We start from the raw sequence: 15,892 nt of genomic DNA on the forward strand, positions 1-15,892 counted from the left end.
AATAGAAAAGGCTGAATTTTCCGATATATAAAATTACAAAGCAGTAAGAAACTAGCAGTGCTGTTAAAAAAAAATAGGTAAAGAATACGAACAACCTCTTTTAAAGAGACACAAATGATTTAAGCATATGACATTTTCATCCACACTCCTAATAAGAGCTAAGCATATTTAAGCTGCAACAAAATACAGACTTTCACCTTCAGGATTTCCAGGGAGCTAAAGATTGGCGTTGTAGTTAAGAATCCCATGCTTCGTAAGAGACAACCTGGGTAAGATTCCTAGGTCTGGCTCTGAACTGCAGCTTTCTGCTATTGCGTATCTGGAGCCTGCGATGATGGCTTTAGGTAACTGGGCTTCTGCTACCCCCACTGGAGAACTGGATTGGTATCTCCAGCTCCCAACTTTAATCCTGCCCCAGCCTGGAATGCAAACCGGTGAGTGGAAATACGCTTGCTCTGCCTCCCCTTCTGTGTTTCTATCACGCATGCTCTCTTATCCATCTTTCTCTCAAATAAACAAACAAAAATTTGTGAAGAATTTCTAAATACTCCAAATTGTTGTGTAATGCTCTTGGTGGGACTGGAGGAAGCACTCATTCTTTTACATTCTTAAGGGAAGTATATATTGGCCCGGTGCTATGGGTAATGATTGACAGTAAATATCAAACCGAGAAAATCATTTTTCCACTAACCTAGCTATTTATCCTGATGATATCCTCACTCCTGTGTGAAATGTTTTTCTAAATTTTTAACAAAGTTTAAATACAACTTAATATGCATGCAGGGACAACAAATTGTGTTTCATTCAGAATGGAGGGCCAGTTGGTGGTTTCAGTGTTTTCTCCAGATACACTCACACACATTATGTAAACCTCACCAGCGCTAAAGAGGTAGAACTACATGGTAAAGTTTAGAAGATAAAAGTGAACATGTGGTACAGCACTTGAGGAGCTACTTGGAATACCCACATCATGTATGGGAATACCTAGAATTGAGACGTAGTTCTGCCTCCAATTCCAGCTCCTTGTTAATGTGTGCCCTAACAGCAGGGGATGGCTCAAGCAGGTGTGTTCCTGCCACCCAAGGGGAGACTTAGACTGAGTGCCTGACCTAGGTCCCATTGTAGCAACTATCTGGGAAGTTAACCAGCAGGTGGAAGATACCTTAATTTCTGTCTGCTTTTCAAATAAAAATGATTTGTAATAGGAAATATTCCCTTGCTAACTAGAAGAGTCAATAACATTAAGTGTCTCATTGACTTTTTAAAAAATATTTTTTATTTTGAATTTTTGAATTGTGAGGTACAATTTCGCTTAGACTGGGATCCCCCCCCCCAACAGATTTTCCCAGTTTTGCTACAGTGGTATAGTCCTTCGGAACATGTGCCATCATAACTCTGGTTGATAGTGGGTAGCCCTTCCCCATTCTCAGGTCCTTTGATGGTTGGGAGACTTGATATGGTCTATCCCCGTATCTCCCCCTCCCCCTAGAAGTGGGAAGAAGAAATTGAAAGCTTAGAAACAATGATCATACCCACTTCTCCCCAACCCTAGATACTTCAAACCCTGGTCGATTATGTAAGCAGCATCTAATATAAAAAAATTTCAGAAAAGTATATGTTATATATAATATATACATATGTATATATAAATATATGTAATGATAGAGTGATTCTATTTGAATATTTTAAAGGAGGTATATATATATGCTTATTTGTATTTACTGTAAACTGCTGCTGTGTCTATTTTAGGCTTAGCAGAACATGGTTTTCCTCTGATCATTTTAGGCAGTAGTGATTCTGAGCAAACTCTGCAAAGATAGGTAACAATTACAAAATTGAGACGTTAGGCATATACATAGTGAATATTTTTAAGATAGAGGTACATTTGTGTCTGCCTATATATTCTTTTTAAAATCATCTTAGATTGTTCATTCTTTGAGATTAAAGATAACACTTACTTTATACTAACACAATCTACAAAATTCCATATCTGAATTTTATATGTTTTTGAGTATTTGTCTACTGAATAGGCTTAAAAATTTTATTGTATAAGGTCAAAGGGCTGGGCATTGTAGCCATCAGATCGCCAACATACCATAGTCAAGTGATGTTTCCAGTTCTCACTGTTCTGCTTCCAGTCCAGCTTGCTGCTAATGCACGTCAGGTGTGGCAGATGATGGCTCAGCACTTGAAGCTCCACCACCCACATTGGAAACCTGGATAGAGTTTCTGGCTCCTCTCTTCAGTCTGGCCCACAGATTAATCAGACATATGTTAAAGATGTAAATAATTAGTAACTTTTAAAAAGATTGATTTATTCTTATTTGAAAAGCAGATTTACAGGAAAAGAAAGAACGATAGAGATCTTCCATTTGTTGGTTCACTTCCCAAATGACCACAATGACTAGCAGCACTGATATGAAGCCAGGAGATTTGTCCAGGTCTCCCACATGGATGCAGAGGACCAAGGACTTGGGTCATGTTCTGCTGCTTTCCCGGATCATTTTCAGGGAGCTGAATGGGAAGAGGAACAACTGGGATCCTAACCAGTGCCCATCCAGCATGCCAGCATGATGGGCATATTCTTAACCTATTACACCATTGTACCATCCCATAGCTAATAGCCTTTAGTAAACAGCAAAGAGGCAGTGTGGGATCTACCTAGAAGCATTGCAACATGTGAATTGACAACAATAGCTAAAGCTTGCGAATGTCTCTCTTCCATGTTCACTGTTCTGGGCCCAACACATTAGTTAATATGATCTGTGTGCCATACAATGTAGAAGATATGAGGTACTCCAAGGGCATTTTACTTTGTTTTTCCTTCCTGAATATACTTTCTTTAATAGGTCTTTAATTAAATGATTGCTCATTTCTTTTAGATGAAATGTGTGACTAGAAGTAAGTTTGTGATCTTGCTACATACCCTGTTCTGATTATAAATTTTTAGTTCTCTGGATTGTTTTCAAAATAAATTTAAAAATCACTTTGCTGTTCAAGTTATTTTGATAGATTGCTTTTTGCTCACTGTATATGGATTCCCTAATTATATGGACTCTATTCCCATTTTTCTTTATTTTTTTATATATATAATATATAGATATTAAAAATTTCTAAGCTAAACTTATAATAGCAAAGCAAATATTTGCCAGAAGTAGAAAGTTAATAAAATTAGGGTCACCAAGTTCAGCTGTTCCATAACTTATAATAAAATGGATTTATTTAAAGCTAATTAAGTTTTAATTCGGTGTCTTCAGTTATGTTACTGCATGAGATTTGTTAAACTTCTTTATATTTAATAGAAAATTTTGCATATCCAAATGTGATTTTTAACCTTTATAGCATTTATCTTTTCACAGCATTGGCATACTATGACTTCTTCACTTGATTTACATGAATACATACTTTTTATTACATTCTAAAACTAGAATGTCAACGTAGGAGTAGCCCATGTAACTGAAGACTGTTTTGGTTATATATCCTCATTTTTTCAGATTTTTAGTTTTGTGTATTTCTTAGCATTATGACCTGATTATTTATGTCTTACAAAAGTTTTTATTAAAAAAAAAAAAAAGGCCCAGCACAGCAGCCTACCGGCCAAAGCCCTCACCTTGCACGTGCCAGGATTCCACATGGGCACCTGTTTGTGTCCCAGCAGCCCCGTTTCCCATGAAGTTCCCTGCTTGTGGCCTGAGAAAGCAGTTGAGGATGGCCTAAAGCCTTGTGACCCTGCACCCGCATGAGAGACCCAGAGGAGACCTCTGGCTCCGGGATTTGGGTTGGCTCAACTCTCGCCATTATGGCCGCTTGGACAGTGAACCAGTGGATGGAAAACCTTCCTCTCCGTCTCTCCTCTCTGTCTCTCCTCTCTGTGTATCTGACTTTCCAATATAAATAAATCTTAAAAACAAAAACTCCAGTGAAATCATATCAAGAGGTGCAGTCTTCAGGAATTGTATTATGAGGACAAGCCTTCATCACAGGCTGTGATGAGTGTCTTTATAAGGAATATCAAAGTATCTCTTCAAACTTTCTGCCAGATGAAAACTTACAGCAGGTGCTACCCTGAAAAACAGGTTGTTACCAGCTCACAAAGCTTCCCATGCCTTGATCTTGAACTTGCCTCCTACCAGAATGAGAACAATATATTTGTATTTATAAATTACCTAGTCTATGACACATGTTACTAACAGCTAAATATACTAAGACAGTGCTAACACAAATCAAAACTATTATTCTAATAAGAACATTGACTTTTCAGCACTCTTCAGTTTCAACTAAAATTCTGTTGAGGACCTTTAGAAAGCTAACAAACACGGTTTGAGTCTCGACTGCTCTGCTTTCAATCCAGCTTCCTGCTAGTGTACACTTTTGAAAGCAGAGAGTGATGGCTCACCTGTGAGGGAGACCTCAGTTGACTTTCCAGCTCCCAATTTCTTTCTGGCTCAAAACTGCCTTTTGCACAGATGTGGAGAATATACTGGGACGTGTGGAAAGTCGTGAGTGGTTTACCTCTTTGTTTCTCACCATCCTTGTGAACAATGAGTAGAAATAGCAAATTTGGAAGCAGTGAAGTCACCAAATTTTTCTTAAAGCACAATCATTCCCACCCTGATCAACCACGCAATCATTATTAAAAATAAATAAGTTTAAAAAAATAGATAAGAGCTCTAGCTCTGTAACTCAGTCTCTCTGCTTCTTAAAAAAATGCAAACAAAATGTTATATAATATTTTAAATAGTATTCCATTGATTTTAAAGCCAAATTGAGTATTTAATTGAATACATTTACAGCATCAAAAGTGCAAAATTGCTTTTATAATGTGAACTTTTGAATCATTTGTACTTTGTGCTTCCTAAATAAGCTCATTTTGATTTCTAAATAAGAAGTTTTAGGTAACATTAGCATAATTTAAGGTGTTTAAGACTTCCTTTTAGTTCCATAAATGCAACTTACAGACATGCCAGTTATCATTTGAAGACAAATTTGCAGACTTTATACAGTATCTTCGTTATCAGTAATAGTTCTTTTTGTTTTTAATCCACAACCTGTGTGACCCGGTTTAAATTGTAGGACTGTCAATTACATATTTAAATCTTATTATGATAGCAAAACATACTGAGGTGTGTAGGAGACCACACAAATGATCAGTTGACTGAGTAGCTGAGATGTGAAACTACTTCTCGGGCCCAGCAGCATGGCCTAATGGCTAAAGTCCTCACCTTGAACGCCCCGGGATCCCATATGGGTACCAGTTCTAATCCCGGCTGCTCCACTTCCCATCCAGCTCCCTGCTTGTGGCCTGGGAAAGCAGTTGAGGACGGCCCAAAGCCTTGGGATCCTGCACCCACGTGGGAGACCTGGAAGAGGTTCCTGGCTCCTGGCTTTAGATTGGCGCACCACCGGCCATTATGGTCACTTGGCGAGTGAATCATCGGACGGAAGATCTTTCTCCCCATCTCTCCTTCTCTCTGTGTATCTGACTTTCCAATGGAGAAAAAAAAAAAAAAAGAAGCTTTCTATCTGTTTATGTCTGCTTTTTAATAAAAATTAAGTAAATTAAAAAAAAAAAAATAAAAAGGAAACTACTTCTCTAGACCCTGGGGGAATTAGTCACTCCTGTGCTTCAATTGCTCTCCAATTATTCCACTCTAAGAAGAAATACTTAAACAACAGTGGAGTTACTTATTTTTTAAAAATTACAAACAGATATCATTATTGCCTGTAACACTTATGTGACCTTCTAAGAGGTCACCTATATAGAACATATAATCAATATTTGGGGCTTAGAGGGTCAGAAGTATCTGTGAAGCTCCTCAACTTTTTGCTGTGCTGTGATGTGCCAATAGGTAATGTATAAGCAAACAAATGTGGCTGTGTTCCAACGTCATTCATGGAAACTGAAATTTTAATTTGATTTTTAGGCACCGTGAAATATTTTTTCCTCTTGACACTTTTGAACCATTTTAAAATATAAAAATCATCTTGTGCTAACCGTCATGCTAAAATAGATGGCAAATGGTCTGAATTTGCTCTGTGGACTAAAATTGGCCAACTTCTGATCTTAATTGTTAAATCCACTGATTGGAAAGATTTGCCTTAGTAACGCATTCTTCAGTTCCTCCAGTACCACTTATACCCTGAAGGTCATGCTGCTCTAAACTTACGTCTGATAGCAAAAGCTGTTGCATTTGTTGCCTGTATTGTGTGACCTCAGCAGTATTGCTTCATCGTCTTAACACTGCACGCTGCCTGTTTGTCAATGGTTATGATAATACAGTGTGGTACAATGGGAATAAAACTGGGAGATTTCAAAACCAGGCTATAGCTCTAGCTCTACCATTAGTCAAAGTCACAAAGTTTTTCAGATTTTTGGGGCTTCATTTTCTTACCTGATAATTGTAAAAGAGTATTAAGAGATTATATTACTATAGTAATAGACATAACATCATTCACTTTTAGCTTACATTTGTTGTTAGTGCCTTTGCAATCTTGTACTTTGTTATTGCTCTTACGTATTACTTCTAACAGGCTCCCTACAGAGAGGGGGTTATCAAAAATTTATAGAAAATGCTATTATGGAAAAGAGCTATGCATTTTTCTAAATAGTTTATACCTAGAATAATCTTATCTCCTCATTCCATGCCCATTAACTTTTTAAAGCACCTTTCTCTCCTGATATATCCCTCTTGAAAGCTATAAGTTATACATAAACATACATTTTTCCAGGCATTTTTTAAATTTTCGTTACATTTTAACCTGCTCACCTGTTCCTCACTGTTATAGATGTACCAGGGTTATTACTAGCAGTACTGTGAAATTTTCAAATTATAGCCCACATATTCTTTCTTGTTAACTGCTGTATTAGGGTAGACTTCATTTGGTTGCGACTATATCCCCAGCACCCATAACAGGATCTGAATATATTTAAGTCTGATAAATAGTTTCTAAGTCACTGACAACAAATAATCCCAAATGTTCACTTGCCTTGCATTATCAAAAGGATTCTAGAAAGCTCATAATAAACAATGTGTTTTAATACATAAGATGCAATACATAGTACTGCAAGGAAGACTAACTTCACTGAAGTGCAGTTCTGGCCTGTGACCCCTGACTAGCATACCATAATTAGTATTTTGTTCTTACCTAGGTCATTTGCATGTGCACTGCATTAGGTCCGTTCCTGGCTGTGCTTAGGTGGACTTTGCTGTAAGTTAAGAATGGATGCAAGTCTCTACCATTTGTCTCGCTTCTCCTTTGAACTTGTCTCATCTACTGAGACATTTTTTCTTATCATTAAACATGGGATTTCAAGGAGGCAGGCCCAACTGCACAAGTATATTTCAAGGCTATCATTGTATTTTGTCTGCAATTGGTCCTTTGGCCAAAGGAAATTACACACAGATGCAGTGTCCAAGTATAGAAGCATAGCTGTTTTTCCATTGAGGTATGTTGTGGGAAAGAGAAGAAATCTCATTTACAAGATAATTTTAGTACATACCTAATAGAATTGTCATAAGGTTCATATGCAAGGTTCTTGAAATCTTCATAGAAAATCCACATTATCTTTCATAAAAGCCCATATTTATTTGAAGTCAGTTACAAAGATATAAATGAGAATGAACTGCCATACACTGTCTTATTCCCCAGATGGCCACAACTGCCAAGAGTGGGCCAGGTCAAAGCCAGGAGCCATGAGTTTCATCCAGGCTCCCAATGTAGGTGGTATAGGCTTCCTTGGCTGTCTCCCCTTGTTTTTATCCAGACATTAGAAGAGAAAGGGAAGTTTGTGGGACAACAACCAGCACCAGTATGGGATGCTAGCATTGCAGGTGGTAACTTCAGATGCTATGCCACACCATCTGTTTTAGTTCCTTCTTCCGCAAGATTTTTGGAATGATCTGCTGTTTTAAAAAATTTAAGAAACAATCCCTCCTGCTCTGCTTTCAGGCTAATCCATGATAATGTGCCTGTGGAGGCGATGGAACTTTGCCATGTCCTTGGGTCCCTACACACATAAGATCTGAATGGAGATTCAGCTGCAGCCATTTGAGGAGTGAAACAACAGAAGGAAGATCTCTTTCTCTCTTTCTCCTTCTGCTGCTGCTGCTGCTTGTCTCTCTCTCTCTCTGTTTCTCTGTAACCCTGCATGGCAGATAGAGGAATGATAACTAGATAATCAAATACAAAACAAGTAATTGCATAAAACTAAAGTGTCTGGAATTGTAGTTGAGAACTCTTGTTCTTTTCACATGGCCCAGGGGTTGATTTTTTTTTTAGCTTCATACAAATACTGTTTATCATATTTTTCTTTCTTCCTGCCTTTCTATTAACCTTAAACACAGAAATAATTTTAAGGAGCAATTAAAATCCCTTTAATTAAAATATTTTAAAAATTACTTAAAATGTAAAATAAATAAATAAATAATCTAATTCTTACAGGGCCTTCATTTATCCACTTAAGTAAAAGAACTAAATAAAATAAGCAATCCCAAAAGGACGAATATCATATATTCTCTCTGACATATAGCAACCTTCATGCCAAATACAAACCAAATAGATACATAGATAAAAAGTATATACATATTCTCATAGAGGAACTGTATAGTAGAGACCAGCATTCTGGGAACTGAAGATACTTTGCAGTATGCATTTCTACTCCCAAATAAAATGGGAACTCCCAATAAAACAGTTAATTATATTTTGACAACAGAATACTGGACTTTCTACCATTGTCTATACCTGCAGTCCCATGATACACTTAGCAGAACGGTGGACTGGTGACTGTTACTGAAGGACTATAATAATATGGGGGAAAACAATGAGGGGGAAGGGTAGAAGGGCAATCCTTGTGCCTATGGAACCATATCATGGAAAAAGAAAAGAGAATTCTTTGTTCTTGTGTATAGTGTATGGGGAAGATAAATGAACAGACTAATATTTCACACTCCTTTATGTGCAATTCCAGAGTCAACAATCTCTGAAAACAGCTTTTGCAATACCTAGTATTAATACCTGACCTGATCTTAACTTATTTAGTCGTAAAAATGGTCTTGGACTATTAGTAATCTTTTTAAATCTCAGTTAAACTGAGTATATGTTTTGCTGCAGGTGTAGTAACATAGTTGATTTAAGGATGCTGGTCCAGACTTCTTAGATGGGGATAAAGAGTACATTTCATAATTACAGTACATGTTATATTTAAAAGCTCAAAAGATACTTAGTCCTAAAATGTATCTGACCTTCAAAGGGTACTGCACAAATATGATTTGGGGAGTCACAAATATTATTGACAGAAATGAACCAGATCTGTCTAAAGAGAGTGAGGGGCAATGGGCAGGAAGGAGAGAGCCAGGGGGGAGATCATTTAATCCAAGTGGTGGGTGAAGCCTCTCTCTGAAGATGACATTTAATCAGATCCCGTAGCCATGTTGTGGAACTCTCGGGGAAGAAAATATTTTAGTCACTGGGGATAGATCAGCACCTGTCTAGGAAACTGCTCCATTCTGATAGATGACCAAGTTCAAAGACCTAAACCAAGAGTGAGTTTGGCGTGTTTGAAAAAGAATATGAAGACCTTTAACACTGTAAACTAGCAAGTAAGGGGAAGAATGGTAAGAGAGACTGTCAGAGATGAACAAAGAGCTCAGTAACTTAAGGATTTTACCATGCATCTGATATGAAGTCTTGGGAGATTTAATATTAAAAGTTATCCTAAACCCAGCTTTTTCAAAAAGATATCATTTTTACTCTGTGGACAACTTTCTAACAGGACTGAGAGTTTTGCAAAAGTAGGTGGTTATCAGTCTGGATAAAATTCAGAAGTTTAATGGTGACTGGCCATGTTTTTTAATAAAATAGTATCTTAATTATATAATGTCTTTAATATATTCAACAAGCAACCGCAATGCTATGAGTTAATAAACTAAATATTATTATGTTATCTTTGTTGTTCCAATTGTTTTTTAAGAAGTGATTCTTTTTTGCCTGCTGAGAAATGACTGGAGGAAAGAATGAAGAACTGGTTTCACAGATTGGCTCTGCCATTAACACTGATTGGATTCTTTAACCTCTGGATTTCAGCTTCCTATAGTGTAAAATATGAAGATTGAATTACATAATTGATAAAGCTCTTTTCCCTTGCAGCCTTAAGTTCACAGCCCTTTGTGTTAGATTCTAAAATTATAGGATTCTAGATAAGACCTAATGTAAACATCAAAGTATCTTTAAACATAAATGTAAAAAAAAAATTACAGACTCACTGGGTATCTGTTTCTTGATTAGTAAATTTTCCCTTCTTCCTTCTTAACAGGACCAAGGAAACAAATACCAGAAACCAAGAGCACAAAGTATTTTCTTCATCACTCCACAGAACACTGATACTTCTCTAGTTTCATCAGATTCAGAGAAATGACCACCTTGGCAAATGGCCACAGAGGATGTCAACTGTTTTTTGGAGGCAAGCAATAAAATATTTATACTATGAGCTTTCTCTCATTAGCTATGTAGAAACAAGTATAATTAACTAAAAGCTTACTTCAAGATATATGTTTCATGAAACTTAGCTTAATTCTTTTCTTCTTTAAAGCATTACTTTTTGTCAGAATTGCATTAAAATGATTTTTATTTGAGATATTACATTGGGTAAGTTGGCAATAAATCCTTCCAAACAAAATAAGAATAGAAATAACAGAAATTAAATACCAATATTATAAAGCAGTACTCTTTGTAATCTGTCTTGAACATATGTAAATTCAGAAACTAAATAAATTGAAAATTAGAATATTTTCTATTAACTTTAGAATTCTCTGTTCCTTTAATGATATTTTTAAAAATTATTCCAATTTTTTTTTGCTTGCTTGTATTTAACAACCATTTTAAAGGGCTCCAAAATCTTGTAAATTCATATCTTTATATCTCTATATGCTAAATTTTGTGAGATACGTTTATCAAACTATTACATTAAACTTGTACTTCATTTCATGGATGCTCTTAGAAAAGCCATCAGGCCCTGATCCTGGCCAGAACTACTTCCTTCAAAATTGAAATTAATTGCATTACCCTTTAAAAGGAATATTTGCCTAAAAAGAAACTTACCTTATTTAAAAGGAAAAATAGGTATAAGAAATCTGTATTCCTCTCCACACACATGAAAATATTTTACTAGGGAAAAGAAGATTCAAGTCGAAAAAATAAATTTTATGTGAAAATGAACTCGTAAGAAATTCTGTAGCATGCATTAAAATTGAATTTCCTAACAAATTTTATATAAACAGAAACTACAGAGGTACGAATTTCTTGTGTGTTGTTAATTCAACTCATAGAGTAAGGTCATTCTGTAAACATGTCTGCTTTTCAAGTTGCACATAGAAGAAAGCTTTCTATATGTAAAGGAGATCATAAATGTTTAAAAAGCCTAGTGTAGAGCTTCTGAGTTTTCTTTCAGTAACTAGAATTAAAAATAATTCTTGCTTTCTTTTGGGCAAAATTTCATCTAATTATAGTCAATTTATTCTGCGACTTTTTGGACAGCAAGTCCTGATCACCAAAGAAAAAGCAGCTGTGCTGCTCTTGGCTCAGAGTTCCAACAATGGTCTGATTATGTAGTCACTGTGCTTGAAAGGAAACCATGAAGTGTAGCTGTCCAGCAGCTGCCTCCTGGCATAGGCACACCTGAATCTTTCTGGACTGCTGGTGATGTATGCCTTCTGCTTGTATAGAGGTTCAAAGAAATGTCTTCAGCAAGTCAATTTAGTAAAATAGCTGTTGGGAGAAGGAAGTTCTTTCCTACAACCTTTTACATCTTTCATTAAGTGGAAAGCTATTTCTAAAGCTTCCATTCCAAGATTTACACATTAAACATTTAAATCTTCTCTAGTTTGATATAACTAACTGGCTTTTTTTTTTTTTTGAGAGGTGCTAGAAATTGACCATTGCTTAATTGGTGGAAATAGTTCCCATAAACCATGCTTTCTCTAATGTTTCCTTTAACTCACCCACATAACTTATCTTGTCTTCAACTCCGTTATTCTTCAACCACTGGAATATATCTGTCAGATAGCTTTAATTTCTGTGTATTCAACATTAAAACCCAGTCTTTTATTCTATATTCATTCATTCAATTTACAACCATGATATTAATAAGCCAGTAATATCTAGACTTCTGACCCAGACTCCTGTTTTTGTTTCATTTTATTTATTTATTTTTTTTTTACAATCTTTACATAGTTAGGGTAAGAAAGGTTCAAGGGCTATAGGTAAGTGGGTAAGACTATTCTTTCCATATTGTTTCCTTCATGTTTAAAGGGAGATATTAAAGGAGAAGGCCCACCCAGTTTCCCACCCACCCCAGGTCCCAGATGTAGGGCGTGCTCCAAGGTTCTTGCTCAAGTGGTTTTGATAGTTCACCAGTTATGAATCACTGCCAATCTTGCCACTCCAAGCACGATTAGGTCGTTGAAGAATCCAGTGATTGACATAGTCCAACATAGAGTCTCCGTTTCCCCAGTATTTCATTGCCAACATATAGCTGAGGTTGGACCTGTTCTGTCTTCTTTCTTTTCTTGGTTAGGGTTCTGAGTCCGGCAGTTCGATTGGGGAGATCTCCAAAGAAACTTTGTCTGAGGTGTTCTCAGATCAGATTCTTGTATGTTCTAGCAAGTACAGGGCCCGGCACAGTCCATTGCCCTGATCAGCTGGTGGTTGCAATTGCTGGTTTGGTTCTATTTTCAGCCCCAACTTCCGCTGGAAACAATGGATGTTGCAGTCCAGCCTGGTTCTGCACAGCACATACCCAGCCCTCGCATAAACCAGTGGGAGCTGCAGCCTAGTTGGAGCAACCCACAATAACCCCCATCAGGCCCACCCCCTACCCTGGTTTGCCAGTATGTGTAGCAGACTAGTCCAGTCTGTCCCATATCCCATTCGGCTCTCGTACATGTCAATGGGTATTAAAGCTTGGTTCCATCTAACCAGATCCACTATGCAGCTGACACAGATGCTGTTGGGTCTGTCTAGCCACCCAGCCCCTGTCCTAGTTTTCATGCCCTTCCGTGGGTGTGGTAACCCAAGAGCGGGGAACACACTATTTCCCTCCCAGGCCTCTCCCACTCCCAGATTATGCACTCTCCAGGTGGCTCTGTGGTTTGACTTGACAAAATTAGCCCCCAGTGCCAGCTTCTGCCAGCTGAAGCTGTGAATAAGCCCAAACAACCCTCACCCACTCTAATTTTGTTTGCACCAGTAGGAATAAAATCAACGCAGCCTGGCTTTTGCCTGATATAGTCCACATGAGGCCCACAGGTGTTGTAGCCCTGCCTAGTCTGGTCTGCCCCCATCCCAGCTCACGCTCTCCAGTGGGAGTAGCTGTCCAGCAAGGGAACCACCCCTTATTCCCCTGCTGGCTCTGCCCTTCCCTTCCTGGTTCTCACGCATGCTGGATGGGTGCTGCAGTCACATCCGGTACAGGCAACCTCACCTTGGCATTCCATATTGTGCACTGGTTTTTGTTGCGACCAAACCTGGCCCGACCCACACTGTTCTGGTATTCAGATTTGTCTGTGGATGACATGAACTGATCAGCCTGGTCTGCCCCCGACCCATGCCAAATGTATGCCAGTGGGTAACTTTCCATGGCCTGTTCTGGGCTGTTTCCTTTCATGCCTCTTGTGCTTACCTGCAGGGTCTGTGTCCTGCCAGAGGAGTTGGCCAGGCTCCTCCATCAGAACCCCTCCCAATGCCAGATTTTGCACATACCAGTGAGTCCCTGAGCCAGCCCTACTCAGTTCACCTGTCCTAGCAGGAACAGTGGCTTTTCCTGACTGGCCTTCAACCCAAACTGGTCCTTGCTGTTGGATGTTTCAGCCCAGCCATGGCTCGTCCATACCCACATATGACTCACACATGGCTCAGTAGGGGTTGAGACCTAGCCTAGTCCATCCCACATCTACCCTGGTCCTCCAGGACACTAGAGGGTGTTGGAGTCTGGCCTGGCTTGTTGCGTCCAGTCCCAGTCCACACTTTTGCCAAGGGAGACTACAACTGTTTCCTGATCAGAATGCAGCCCCCATTCCAGCCCACGTGCCCCTTGGTGGGAACCTCAACCCAGTTAGGGTTGTCCCCTTAGCTCCCCAACCTGGCCTATTCCCAGCCATAGATCATGCGCACATGCCTTTGGTTGCTCTGACTCAGCTTGGCACAGCCCCTCACCTGTCCCGACCTCCACCTTAGACACTGTGGCTTAGGGTTCCTGACTCACACAGACCAGTAGGTGCAAGAGCCTAGCTCAGCATGATCTGTGCTCCATCCTGGTCTCTAGTTTCGCTTGTGGGCTAAGGTTTGCTCAGTCCTGCCCAGTCCACCCTGTTCCATTACCAATTCACACATTGGCCAGCTGTTAGAGCTACTATGCCCAGCTTGTCCAACCCCCAGGTCTAGACCACATGTTCACCAGTGGGAGCTATGGCTTGCCAGGGGAGTTTCCCAAGTTCCTCCACTTAATCCACTCCCGGACCCAGTTCTCATACATGCCAATGGGTTTTAGGCCAGGTTCCAGTGAAGTCTGACCTTCCATTTGGCCTTGTATGAGCTGGTGAACATTGCAGCCCGGCCCACCCCACACCCTATTCAGGATGCTCATTTGGGTGCTGCTGCCTTGACCAGTCCAGACTGTTGCAGGTTCCTTTACCTGTGATTGATGGCAGGCTCCTTAGTCACACCTAGCTTAGTCCATCACCACTGCAACTCTTGAGCTAACCAGTCGGGCTAGTGATTCCACAGGGTTTGGCCCACACATCACCCACAGAATCTACCCCCAGATATGGTTCTCAAGTGCTAGTTAATGTCATGGCTGTGCCTAATGTGACCCGTCTCCTGATCCATCGTCATGTCAGGTAACAGGATATGATTCTGCTGGACAAGTCCCGAGCCATAGCTTTTGCATGGACTGGTGTTTGGTGGTCAGCATTGTTCAGCAATTACAAGTTCTTCAAAGGAGGAGTTGCTGTCATTGGGAGTCTTTAGGATTGATTCATGTCCCAGAAGCACAGTGGGTTCAACCTGGAGCTACCTAAGCAGCGATTCAAAGAACAAAAACCCCAGAGGTCCAGGCCGGGCGGCCAGCAGGCAGAGCCTGGTACCCACTGGCACACTGGCTGCCCGGGGACAGCTCACCATGTACACGTGGTGGCTGCCTTCTGGGATCCAGGCATGAGACGCGCCGTCCTGAGACCCACCCTTCATTTTATTTTCCATGTTCTTTAGAGGTGGCAAAGACAGACTACAATAGTTATGATTTGTAAACATTACTTGATTAACTTGACACCCACTGATTAACCACAACTGTGCCCGTCGTCTACCTACAGTCAGTTACTGACTCTCTTAGTACCCCAATTTGTACAATTTTAAAGTTTGGGTGCTAATAGCAATATCATTGTAGGGATTAAATGTAATATAGCTATTCTTACTTTAGCAAAAGGATTGGAAACCAGTTTTCCCAGAACAAGCTGAACTCCTTGTCAGCTTCTCCATCATATTCATGTCAGATGTTTTTATGCCATTAAATCTGTTGTGGTGCTACCAAATCTGGTTCCATGAAGCATTCCAATCAACAATGAAAAATTTATGTTTAAAATATTAAATGGTGCAGATATCATTGTTAAAAACATTGTACCAATGGTTCTTGACCTGGCTTACATGGAAACTATGAACAGTCCAAATTTTGAAAAAAATGTTAGGCTATCATGGGTTCATTGAAAGTTTGTTTTTTTATAGATTACTATACACACACACACACACACACACACACACACACCACACACCCCTGAACAAATGTCTCATATTTCACAACAAAGATTTCGGAACATAGGTATACTTCTGGCTTACACTCCCTCCT

The 15,892-nt window shown here is 39.2% G+C and overlaps 1 long non-coding RNA gene across 1 annotated transcript in view; it reads left to right on the forward strand.

The window, feature by feature from the left end:
• Window positions 1-10,459, forward strand: part of LOC131480367 (uncharacterized) — a 174,092-nt gene extending 163,633 nt beyond the window's left edge. Inside the window, exon 3 of the long non-coding RNA XR_009245440.1 lies at window positions 10,313-10,459. This is a non-coding gene — a long non-coding RNA (uncharacterized LOC131480367). The remainder of the gene's footprint in view (window positions 1-10,312) is intronic.
• Window positions 10,460-15,892: the final 5,433 nt, after the last annotated feature.

The sequence above is a fragment of the Ochotona princeps genome, chromosome 5 (genome assembly GCF_030435755.1).
Source record: "Ochotona princeps isolate mOchPri1 chromosome 5, mOchPri1.hap1, whole genome shotgun sequence".
Taxonomy (NCBI): Eukaryota; Metazoa; Chordata; class Mammalia; order Lagomorpha; family Ochotonidae; genus Ochotona; species Ochotona princeps.